The 11211-nt window shown below is 41.8% G+C and overlaps 1 long non-coding RNA gene across 1 annotated transcript in view; it reads left to right on the plus strand.

The window, feature by feature from the left end:
- LOC142854866 (uncharacterized) overlaps positions 1 to 11211 on the plus strand; it is a 226639-nt gene that overhangs the window by 23971 nt on the left and 191457 nt on the right. The gene's annotated exons all lie outside the window — the stretch shown is intronic.

Below are 11211 nucleotides of genomic sequence, written 5' to 3' on the forward strand. Positions count from 1 at the left end.
TACCCAGAATGCTCTGTGTCCTGTGCTGAGAACTGAATAAATAGCATTCCTGCTGGCTGGTTGTCCAATCACAGCCCTGCCTGACTCCTCCTGTGACATTTGTACTGTCATAGGTCATCTACAAACCCATCGCTCCAAGCTGGCACCAAGAGTTCTTTTAAGTAGTTATTTTCTTATCTTTTATTACAATATATCGAATAGAGAAAAGCACATCAATTGTATAAAGCCGAGTTACAGATAACCACTTAGTAAAGTTGTTTCAGTTGCTCTGGAGCTTCTGTCTTCCCCACTCTTCTCTTTTACAGCCTGATAATTTCCTTGCACTTTTGTGATTTTACCACACAGTTTTCTTTCCTTTCTACTAGTTCAGTTTTGTTTATTAGTAAGCTTGTGTGAAGAGACTCCCAATGTATACCCTTCATGTGTAAAACCTTAGTTCTGTGTGGTGATCGTTCACGGTGCCTCTATTTATTTATTTCATGTATATGGGTGTTTTGACTGCATTTGTGTCTGTAACACATGGAAGCCAGAGAGCTTATCAAAGTTCGTAGAATTGGAATTACAGAGAGTTGTGAGCTGCCATTTAGATTCTAGGAATTGATCCCAGGTCCTCTGGAAGAATGGCCTTAGTTGCTGAGTCATCCTTGAAGCCATCTCCAGTGCCTTTATCTGCAGTTTATTTTTCTTACTGTTGAGCATTCTGTTGTATCAATTGTATAATTGTATGATTATATTGTAATTATAAATGTTGTGTAATTTATGCACCTCCTTTTTCCCCTGTTTTTTTTTTTTTATTTTTGCTCATGGAGAGTTGGTGGCTACATAAAAGTTCTTTCCATGACCCCTGCTGCACAGGTGCTTATGGGACATCCAAGGCTGATAGAGCCAGCCCATACTAACAAGGCAACACTGATGGTTAGGACACGGAAACACTTTTGTTAAGGGTGCTCAAAAAAGCTGCCAGAGTCCCTTTCAACTGCTGTGATCAGGGAGCCATGTAGTCACTGTTGGGGAACAACTCTCACTGTCCCTCTGGATGTGTGTGCCTGAACACAGTCCCAGTGACTCTGGGTCTCACAGTGTCCTCCACAGACAGCAGGGCTGCAGCCCCTGAGGACCAGTGCTTAGAGCCTGCCTGACCTGGGGCTCTGAGCTCTGGTGCTGAGGGGCAGAGTAACTAACACATGATGGCTGGTTGGGAAAAGGGACGTCTCCAACTGACGACCAACTCAACTTTTCAAAATTATATTTTATCTTTAAGTTTATGACCTTAGTCCAATTTAAAAAATCATATATCCATCACTCCAGAGGGTGAGTGGAAGAGTTCGCTGTCCCCCAAGTTCCTCCTGCTGTGTCTTACTTTAAAGTTCTGCTCCACAGCTGGCTGGCTTTGCCTCTGTAGTCTCGCTGTGTCTTCTGACTCCATCCTGATTGATCACACTTTGGGCTGCTCTGGGAACAGAGCGACTCATGTTTACAAACTGACTGGACCTCTGAGTGACAGGGTGTGGAGACTCAGGCTCAGAGTCACCAGACTTAAATCTGATCTATGGTGGTGCAAGGACACGTGATTGTGTGATCTTTGTTTCCCTGACCGTCGCTGAGGATCAACAGTTTGGTGTTCTGGATTCAGGTCACTCTGCTTATTATTAATTGGATCCCGAGAGATTTGTAAAGATCATTGTTATGCAGTTTTTATTTTTTATAGTACTTTTTGTTTTACATATTTAAAATTGTTTACTACATTTAGTGAGTGTGTACATGAATGCGTTTGAGTGTGTGTATTAGTGTGTGTGTTTGAGTGTGTGTTGGTGTGTGTGTGTGTGAGTGTGTAGGTTAGGAGAATCTGAAGGGCTCAGTTCTCTTTCTTAACCGCAATGAGCTCTGGGAACTGAGCTGACGTGGGCATGCTTGGAGGCAATTGTCTTTGCCTGCTGAACCATCTCTCTAACCCTACTTTACATATTTTACATTTTGATCATGTACAAACTCTGCATTCTAAAAAAAATTCTGTATTCTGTGTATTAGAAGTCTAATCTATTTTGTGCCACCATCCCTTGTTGGTGTGCTTCTGTTTAGCTATGCCAGTCTTCTTTGTGTTCCCATAGCATTCACCAGCTCTTCTTGACTTCAGTGATTTAATATTGAATAATGGTAGCTTATTCAACCTTCCAAAGTATAGCGTATTCTCTCTCTTCCACATGCTTTTTTTTTTGTTGTTGTTGTTGCTTGTGACAGGGTCTCTCTACATAGCCCTGGCTGTCCTGGAACTCAGTATGTAGACCAGGCTGGTTTAAACTCAAGAGATCTGCTTGCCTATGCCTTCCGAGTGCTGGTTTGTTTAATTTTATACCATTCCTGGCCTATTCCACTTTCTCACTACCCACTCTTCATTTTGTAATTCACTGGGTTCCATCTTTACTGTAATCCCTGCCTCTGGCCTCCATCTTTGGAAGCTCCCTCCCCCTGAGCCCATCAAATCTTGACCCCTCCCCAGGAAAGGTCAAGACCACTCCCACAGGCTATTTAAACTGCTTTTTAGAAAATAAACACGTGGTCTTCCCTCTTCCTCTTCGGTGGTCTTGTCGTCTTTCTGTACCCTCCCTCCTCGGGCCACCTGAGAGCGCAGACGTCAAATTAAACCTGGATATCTTTTAATTTGGTCTGATTGGGATTATTTGTGTCGGTGGAGAGGCTCATTTTTAGGACTATTCCTAACATTTATCTTTCTACTTAAACATCTTTAAGGTTATTAGTAGTCTCCTTGCAAAATCAAACAAACCAAACCTTCCAAATACCTAACCTTTTATAAAATTTTTCTGTAGCTGTGAGTTTTTCTAGCCTTTATCACCTCCATGTTCATCACTGTGGCCCTTCCTTCCACCTACTTTTCTTCCTTCCTTCCTCCTTCATCCCTCCCTCCTTCTTCCCCCCCTCCTTCCTCTCTCACTCCTTCCTCCTTCCCAGCTTCCTTGGTGCTTTAGGCTGGACATGCTAATTGCTTTTAGACATCTCTACTTTAAGTCTTTATGTTCACACAACAACCGGTCTCCTTTTTTCAAACATGAAAACGGCTCTCTTACTTCTGTTTTTTTTTTTTGTTTTGTTTTTTTTTTTGTTTTTCGAGACAGGGTTTCTCTGTGGCTTTGGAGCCTGTCCTGGAACTAGCTCTGTAGACCAGGCTGGTCTCGAACTCACAGAGATCCGCCTGCCTCTGCCTCCCGAGTGCTGGGATTAAAGGCGTGCGCCACCATCGCCCGGCTCTTACTTCTGTTTTGACAGGAGTGTCTGTTCTTTTTCTCAGGGTTCCAAAGCTCCCCTGGCCATTCTCTACAGCACTGACAAGCTCCGTGACCCCCTTTCATTTCCTCTTCCCACTGTTACTAATCTGCAGATAGGCTTCTCATTATTTCTTGTTTACACTGTTGTAGTAATCTTGACAAGGAGCCTCCTGCTGGCACAGCTCTGTCTGCAGTCGCTGTTTCAAAGCACTACATTTATATTATTAATAGTTTCTTAAAAAAAAAACCTTTATCTCTCATTTTCTAGTTTTTAAAAAATCAGATACCTTTTCTGGTAGAAGCATCCAGAACTCTCTAAATCTTCCCAAATCAACCTCAGAACTCACTCAGGTGTTCACGAACACTTATCTACACACTAAACACTATTGACCCTTTCCCTTCAGTTCCTGATTTGTCTTGCTCCCCGGTGCTCTCTGCATCCTCCTCTGACCCTCTTGCTTCTGTGCTGCTCTGCCTGGAGCTGTCCCACAGCTGTCTTGCCTACTAAACTCTGAGCTATCCTTCAGACGTACAGGCTTTGTCTTCTCCACTCTGTCCTGGCTTGCTTGTTAGGCACACTGAGATAGCCACAGGAGCCCCAGCTGATTTCATGTTTTACTGAGGTGATGTGGAATGAGCGAGGGATGGTCTGTGGGTATAGTAGCATGTCATTAGGATTGAGATGGCATTTTATATGTCCTTCCTAGAGAATTTCAGAGTTCTGGAAAGCACCAGGTACTCTGTAAATGATGACTAAGTTGTACCTGTGCCTTGGGATCATAGTAAGCATTAACACAGTAGGCATTAATGCATCTTCCCATGTACTTATGGTTTTGCTTCATTTCCATTACTGTTTTTGTTTTCTTTTCTTCTTAATTTCAGAGAGGATCTCACTATGTAGCCCTAGCTGTCCTGGGACTCACTGTGTAGACCAGACTAGCCTTGAACTCACAGAGATCCATCTGCCTAGCCCTTCCTCCTGAGTGCTGAGATTAAAGCACGACTATGCCCTGTTTTCAATGACTTCTTTGAAAGTGAGTGTAAGATGAAGTTTCCAGAATAAAGCCACTGCTGTGTTGAAGGGTCCTGCAAATGTGAGGACCAGGGTTTGATTCCTAGAACCATATTTTAGGCCTGTGCTGGCCATGGTGGCATTTGCTTGTGATCTCAGCACTGTACTAGCAGAGCCAGAAGGCCCCCTGGGGCTCAGTGGCCAGCTAGCCTGGTCTGCCTAGGGAGCCTAGCTCAGTGGGAGACCCTATCTCAAGGTCAAGGAGGTGAACAGTGCTCTAAAGATGACACTTGAGGATGCTCTCTGTCCTCCAGCTGCACACACCTGTGCCTGCACCACTTCCCCCACAAACACACTCACACATGCATTAAGATAATGATATCGTTGTTCATAACACAGAAGGATGAAGTTTTGGCCTCTGACTTGGGGGGAGAGGGGGAGAGGCATAGCAACAGTAGCAGCACTCAGAGATGAGCACAGGGAAACTAGAACAGGCCTGAGTGAGCTGTGATGGGGCAAAAGACCAGGGAGCTGGGACCCGGGGAAAATCAAACCCTTTGCTGCTTTTAAACACTATCAGCACATGAGTTCTGTGCTGTGTCAAGATTCTCGCCAATATTATTTCACTTTCTCAAGTCAATAGATTTGCAGAGGGCTGAAGAAAATGTGAAGAAATAGAAACTATTTTGAAGAGTCGAGAGGCAAGCTCTCCAGAGAATGTCTCCATGGATGCCCTTTAGTTCTTGCCTTATTTTCTGAAGCTGCACATCCGTATCTGACTCCCTGAACCTGTCCCAGTCATTCTCTGTAGCTATACGCCAGTATCCTTGAGAAACCCAAGCTTAGAAATGTCACTCACTGCATCTACCTGCTTACTTAAGTCTTTAAGTTCCCCAAAGCTCTATTCAAAATAGCAATAGAATTTCAGGGTGAGATTAAGAATCTAATATTAAATTCTATCATCTATCTATCTATCTATCATCTATCTATCTATCTATCTATCTATCTATCTATCTATCTATCTATCTATCTATCTCTATCTATCTATCATCTACTTACCCAATATCTATCGAGCACAGTATAATCTGTGAGTGGTAGCTCTGTGGTCCTGGTCCAAAGGTTCTAGGACTGTGTTTTCTATGTTGGTTCTTCTAGGTAATGTTTCTTCCAGTTTGAAGACTAATCTTTTTTTTTGGTTTTGTTTTCATCCATAGACTGATTTTGTCATTTTTTGTACATACATAATATGCATGCACTTGTAACCAAGGATAATCATTAATTCTTGGAGAATGTGTGATATAACACTACATGGAAGAAAAGAGTGGTTAGTTTACTACCTAAGTGGCATGAAGCCACTATGTGGCTTCCATAAGTCTGTAAGTCGTTCTATTCAGGTTAAGTGATTTTCTCCCTTGTGCCATCCAGAATGTAGAGAATGGAGCTATTTACCCTTCAGTGTCAGGTCTCTGATTCCCAGAAAATAGACTTTGAAGTGCCCACTCTGGCAAGGACTCTATTGAGTTCCTAGCCGGGAACATCAGTTCCTTCTGTCTCAGTCTCAAGGGAAAAGAGAAGACATGTCTCTCTCAAGGGTTAAATTAATAATGGAATAGGTTTGTGTATATAATATGCATGCACTTTTAACCCCAGGGTAATCACCAATTCATAGAGAATATATGATATAAGGCTACATGGAAGAAAAGAGAGGTCAGTTTACCACATAAATAGCATGAAGCCACTATGTCTTAAGTCTATAAGTGATTTTATCCAGGTTAAACGACTTTCTGCCTTAGACTGGAGCTATTTACCCTTCAGTGGCAGGTCTCTGATTCCCAGAAAATAGACTTTGAAGTGCCCATTCTGGCAAGGACTCTATTGAATTCCTAACCAGGGACCTTTGTTCCTGCTATCTCATCTCAAGAGAAAAGAGAAGTTGTGTCTTTCACGGGTTAATCTTATAATGGGATGAGTGCCTACTTTAAGGGTTTTTTTTTCTGTTTATATTTTTAACTTATATAAAAGTGTTCCTTACTTTTGCTTAGTGAGACTTACCTATCTCTTCTGAGCATGAGGCCTTTCATATCTAAAATACAGCAATGTAGGTAACATGTTTGCTTAGTGGAGCAAGAGCTAGATTTGAAGTCTGTTTGATTACAAAGTTCATATTTATCATCAGCTACTGCTTTGGCAGCTTTAGGTATTTGATAAAATTTGGACTCTGTAATTTTCCTTTCTATTATTACTAGTGAATAGAATTCTGAACTTGGGGACATTGTTCAGTTCATTGTTATTATCAGTTAATAATTGCCTGGGGAGGTTCGTGTCCTGGTCTTGATTAGACTCTGGAATAAAGGTTAAATTTTTCATCTTTAGATGCATATATACAGTTACTTTAATATTGACATATCAAGAAAATGCAATTTTCCTAATCACTCAGGTTTCAGATTACCGCTTACCTCTTCTAACTTTGGCAAACTGGATGCAGGTTCTTTGTGCTGCAAGCCTCCTGTTCTTCCTTCACAGCCCTTCAGCCCGCTCCCTCGAATTTGTCATGCTTAGTGGCACCCTTATTTAATCAGCGACAAATCTCAGCAAAATGTTGTGTGCGGAATTTAAATGGAACCACAAGAATTCTGTAACACTGACGAACAGCATAACAGTTTGTTCATTGCGGGATCCAGCAAGGAACATGGACAGATCCATCTGAGCTGCCCAGAAGCAAGCTTAGCTCAGAAGGTCCCCATTACACGTGTTGCCCAGAGCTGCAGTCATCTCGAGGATCGGCTCAGGAAGAATCTGCTTTCAGGTTCCCTTCCAGGGGACTGGAAGGCCTCACAGCTCCAGGCTCGCAGGTTCTCTCCACAGGGCTGCTACCCAAGGTGCATCACAGAACAGCATCACGCCTCTCCACACAGAAACCGCGTATTCCACGTGGCAGAAATTGCACCCACTGAAGCTCAGGTACTTTTCTCTGAATTTCCTGTCAGGAAGACTTTTACCTCTGGTTTGTTGGCTGCTTATTTCCCTGTGATAACCCTTTTTATACTGAGCTGTGATTATTTTGCCTATCTTTCCTTAGCTGTCAGGCTGTTCTTGTATCTCATAGCACATAATGAACTTAGCGCAGTGATTAGTCAACTGACTGTCGGAGCTCCCAGAAAGACCAAGCAAAGCTAGTGAACTGCTTTAGGATCGTGCGGCTCATTCTGCTGGTCGGCTATCTGGCTTTTGGAGGAAGTTGGAGAGAAATAGTTGGGAGTAGGAAGCCAGTTTTGAAGTTATAATGTAGGTTAATGACAAATGCTACCACTAGGGGGAGTGCTAGTATTAATTTCCAACATTTAATAGACATTGAGGGTGTGTGAAGGCAAAACTATGAAACCATCATACACGTGGAGAAATCGCAACATGTTGGAAAGTCAAAATTTCCCAGAAAGGCATTAATAAATTCCAATTTTCCAAACTGCTTTGAATATCTTTCTACGAGTTTTTCCCTTTTTGAGGCTCCTACTGGAGGGACTAGGTTGCATTCAGTTGAGTTGTTGGCCAGGGGACTACCATGGAAATCCACAAATAATCCAAGCTGTACACTAAGACAAAATGATCCTCTCTGCAAACTCACAGTGGGGCCCCATTGCCAAGGACAGCACCTGCAGAACTCTTTGGAGAAGCCGAGCTGGTGCCTGAATGGAGTCCTCACTCCTACTCTAGTCTCCTTGGTGAGGGAAGGTACTCTGCAGGCCACCAAAGAGAAACGTGGACACCAACCTAGCCGCAGAAACCTTTGGGCTACAATATGTGCTACCTACAAAATATGCTAGGGAAATGGTGACACAGAATTTGTGGGAGTAGCCAACCAATGCTGATTTGACCTAAGGCCGGCTCCACGAGAAGGAACTCAGAACCAGCTCTCCTTGAGTAACCAAGAACCAGAGACTAGATAGCGCAGAGACCTAGGGTAAAAATCAAACCCTACATGAAAAAAGGAAAGAAAGAGAAAACAATTAAGCGATCTTTGGTGATGCTCTGCCGTACTCATAGACCAGTGCCTTATCCAGCCATCATCAGAGAGGCTTCCTCTGGCAGCACCCAGACCTTATGCAGGTAGAGTCTAAATTGAAAGTCTCCATCAATCTGTCCCCGCTGCTCCCAGCTCAGGGAATTCTGTGGAAGAGGAGGCAGAACTATTTTAAGAGCCAGAGGGGATGGAGAACACCAGGAGAACACAGCCCTCTAAAAACGAAACAAGGCTCATATGAGCTCACAGAGACTGATGCAGCAAGCACAGGGTTTACACAGGTTGCATCAGGTTCTCTGCATATACACTATAGCTATTAGCTTAGGATTTTTATGGGGCACCTGACTGTGAGAACCAGTGAGTCTCCAACTCTGTGCCTGCTCTTGGGATTCCTTTACTCCTGTTGGGTTGCCATGTCCAACTTCAACATGATAGCTTTTTCTTCATAGTATTATATTTTATTTTTATCATGTTTAGTTGTTATCTCTTAGAAGCCTGTACTTAAAGAGACAGAAAGGGAGCAGATCCACAGGAGAGAGGAGGTGGGGGAGGAACTGGGAGGAGTAGAGGGAGGGGAAACTCTAATCAGGATATATTGTATGAGAAAAGAATCTCTTTTCAAAAAAGAAAAATATATTATTTTTGGCAGCTTGTAGTATACCAGTATGAAAGTTTCCTTCTGAATATGTAGGAGCTGCTGGCTTTCATTTCCAAGTTATTAGGGAAAATTACCAATATCATGAATGTAGACGGATGTTTCTGTCTTGCCCAGTTCCACAGCCTTCTAGTTCCAAATAGACACACAGAGGCTTATATTAATTATAAACTGTTTGGCCTATTGCTCAGGCTTATTACTAACTAGTGTTTACAATTTAAATTAATCCATAATTTTTATCTATGCTTAGCCATGTGGGTTGGTACCTGGCATTCTTATCTTGCTTCCTCTGTGTCTGGCTGGCAACTGCATCTCTGCCTTTTCTCTTCCCAAAATCCTCCTAGTCTGGTGACCCCCACTTATACTTTCTTCCTGGCTACTGGCCAATCAGCTTTTATTAAATGAATATGAGTGACAAATCTTTATAGTGTACAAGAGCATTATCCCACAGCACATGAACATACTGTCACAGCCTAGCATTTGCTCACTATATTTCAGCAGAAGAACTTTATATTTTACACATGCTTTATTATGATTTGAGTGATAACTAATGATATAACTATTCTTTCAGATAAAAAAGTAGAAGAGACTCAAAACTTGCACAATTTAAATAAGCTATATTTTAGAAGCTGGCTACATGCTTATAGTGTGGGTGTGGGATTAGGCAAGCCTTGGTAGAGGCCATAAACCACTCCGTGTAGTCACTATCCAGGGAAACGCTCTGCCTAGAAATAAAAAAAAAACAGATAGCCAAAATAATCTTGTACAATAAAGAAACTTCTGGAGGCATCACAATCTCTGACTTCAAACTCTACTACAGAGCTACAGTACTGAAAACAGCCTGGCACTGGCATAAAAACAGACAGGAGGACCAATGGAATCAAACTGAAGACCCAGATATCAATCCACACACCCATGGACACCTGATTTTTGACAAAGAAGCAAAAAATATAAAATGGAAAAAAAGAAAACATATTTAACAAATGGTGCTGGCATAGCTGGATATCAACATGTAGAAGAATGAAAATAGATCTATATCTATCACCATGCACAAAACTCAAGTCCAAATGGATCAATGGACTTAACATAAAACCAACCACACTGAACCTCATAGAAGAGAAAGTGGGAAGTACACTTGAACGCATTGGCAAAGAAGACCACTTTCTAAATATAACCCCAGCAGCAAAGACACTGAGAGAAAAAAATTAATAAATGGGATCTCCTGAAACTGAAAAGCTTCTGTAAAGCAAAGGACACGGTCAATAAGACAAAATGGCAACCTACAGATTGGGAAAAGATCTTCACCATCTCCACATCAGACACAAGGCTGATCTCCAAAATATACAAAGAACTCAAGGAATTGGTCATCAAAAGAACAAATAATCCAATAAAAATGGGGTACAGACCTAAACAGAGAACTCTCAACAGACAAATCTCAAATGACTGAAAGACAAAGACACTTAAGGAAATGTCAACATCCTTAGTAATCAGAGAAATGCAAATCAAAAAAATTCTAAGATCTTATCTTTCACCTTTCAGAATAGCCAAGATCAAAAACACTGATGACAACTTATGCTGGAGAGGATTTGGGGTAAAGGGAACATTCCTCTATTGCTGGTGGGAGTGCAAACTGGTACAGCCACTTTGAATATCAGTATGACAATTTCTCAGAAAATTAGGAAACAACCTACCTCAAGACCCAGCAATACTATTTTTGGGTTTATACCCAAAGGATGCTCAATTATACAACAAGGACATGTGCTCAACTATGTTGATAGCAGCATTATTTGCCATAGCCAGAACCTGGAAACGACCTAAATGCCCCTTAATCAAAGAATGGATAAGGAAAATGTGGTACCTTTACACAATGGAGTACTACACAGCAGAATAAAAAATGACATCTTGACATTTGCAGGCAAATGAATGGATCTAGAAAATATATTGAGTGAGGTAACCCAAACCCAGAAAGACAAATATTATATGTACTCACTCATAAGTGGCTTTTAGACATAAAGTAAAGAAAAACCAGCCTACAATTCACAATCCCAGAGAGCCTAGACAACAAAGAGGACCCTAAGAGAGACATACATGGATCTATTCTACATGGAGAGTAGAACAAAAAAAGGATCTCCTGAGTAAATTGAGAGCATAGGGACCATGGGTGAGGGTAGAAGAGAAGGGGAGAGTAAAGGAGGGGAGTGGGAAAAATATATAGTTCAATAAAAACAATTAATAAAATAAAAGA

Source organism: Microtus pennsylvanicus, chromosome 7 (assembly GCF_037038515.1).
Source record: "Microtus pennsylvanicus isolate mMicPen1 chromosome 7, mMicPen1.hap1, whole genome shotgun sequence".
NCBI lineage: Eukaryota > Metazoa > Chordata > Mammalia > Rodentia > Cricetidae > Microtus > Microtus pennsylvanicus.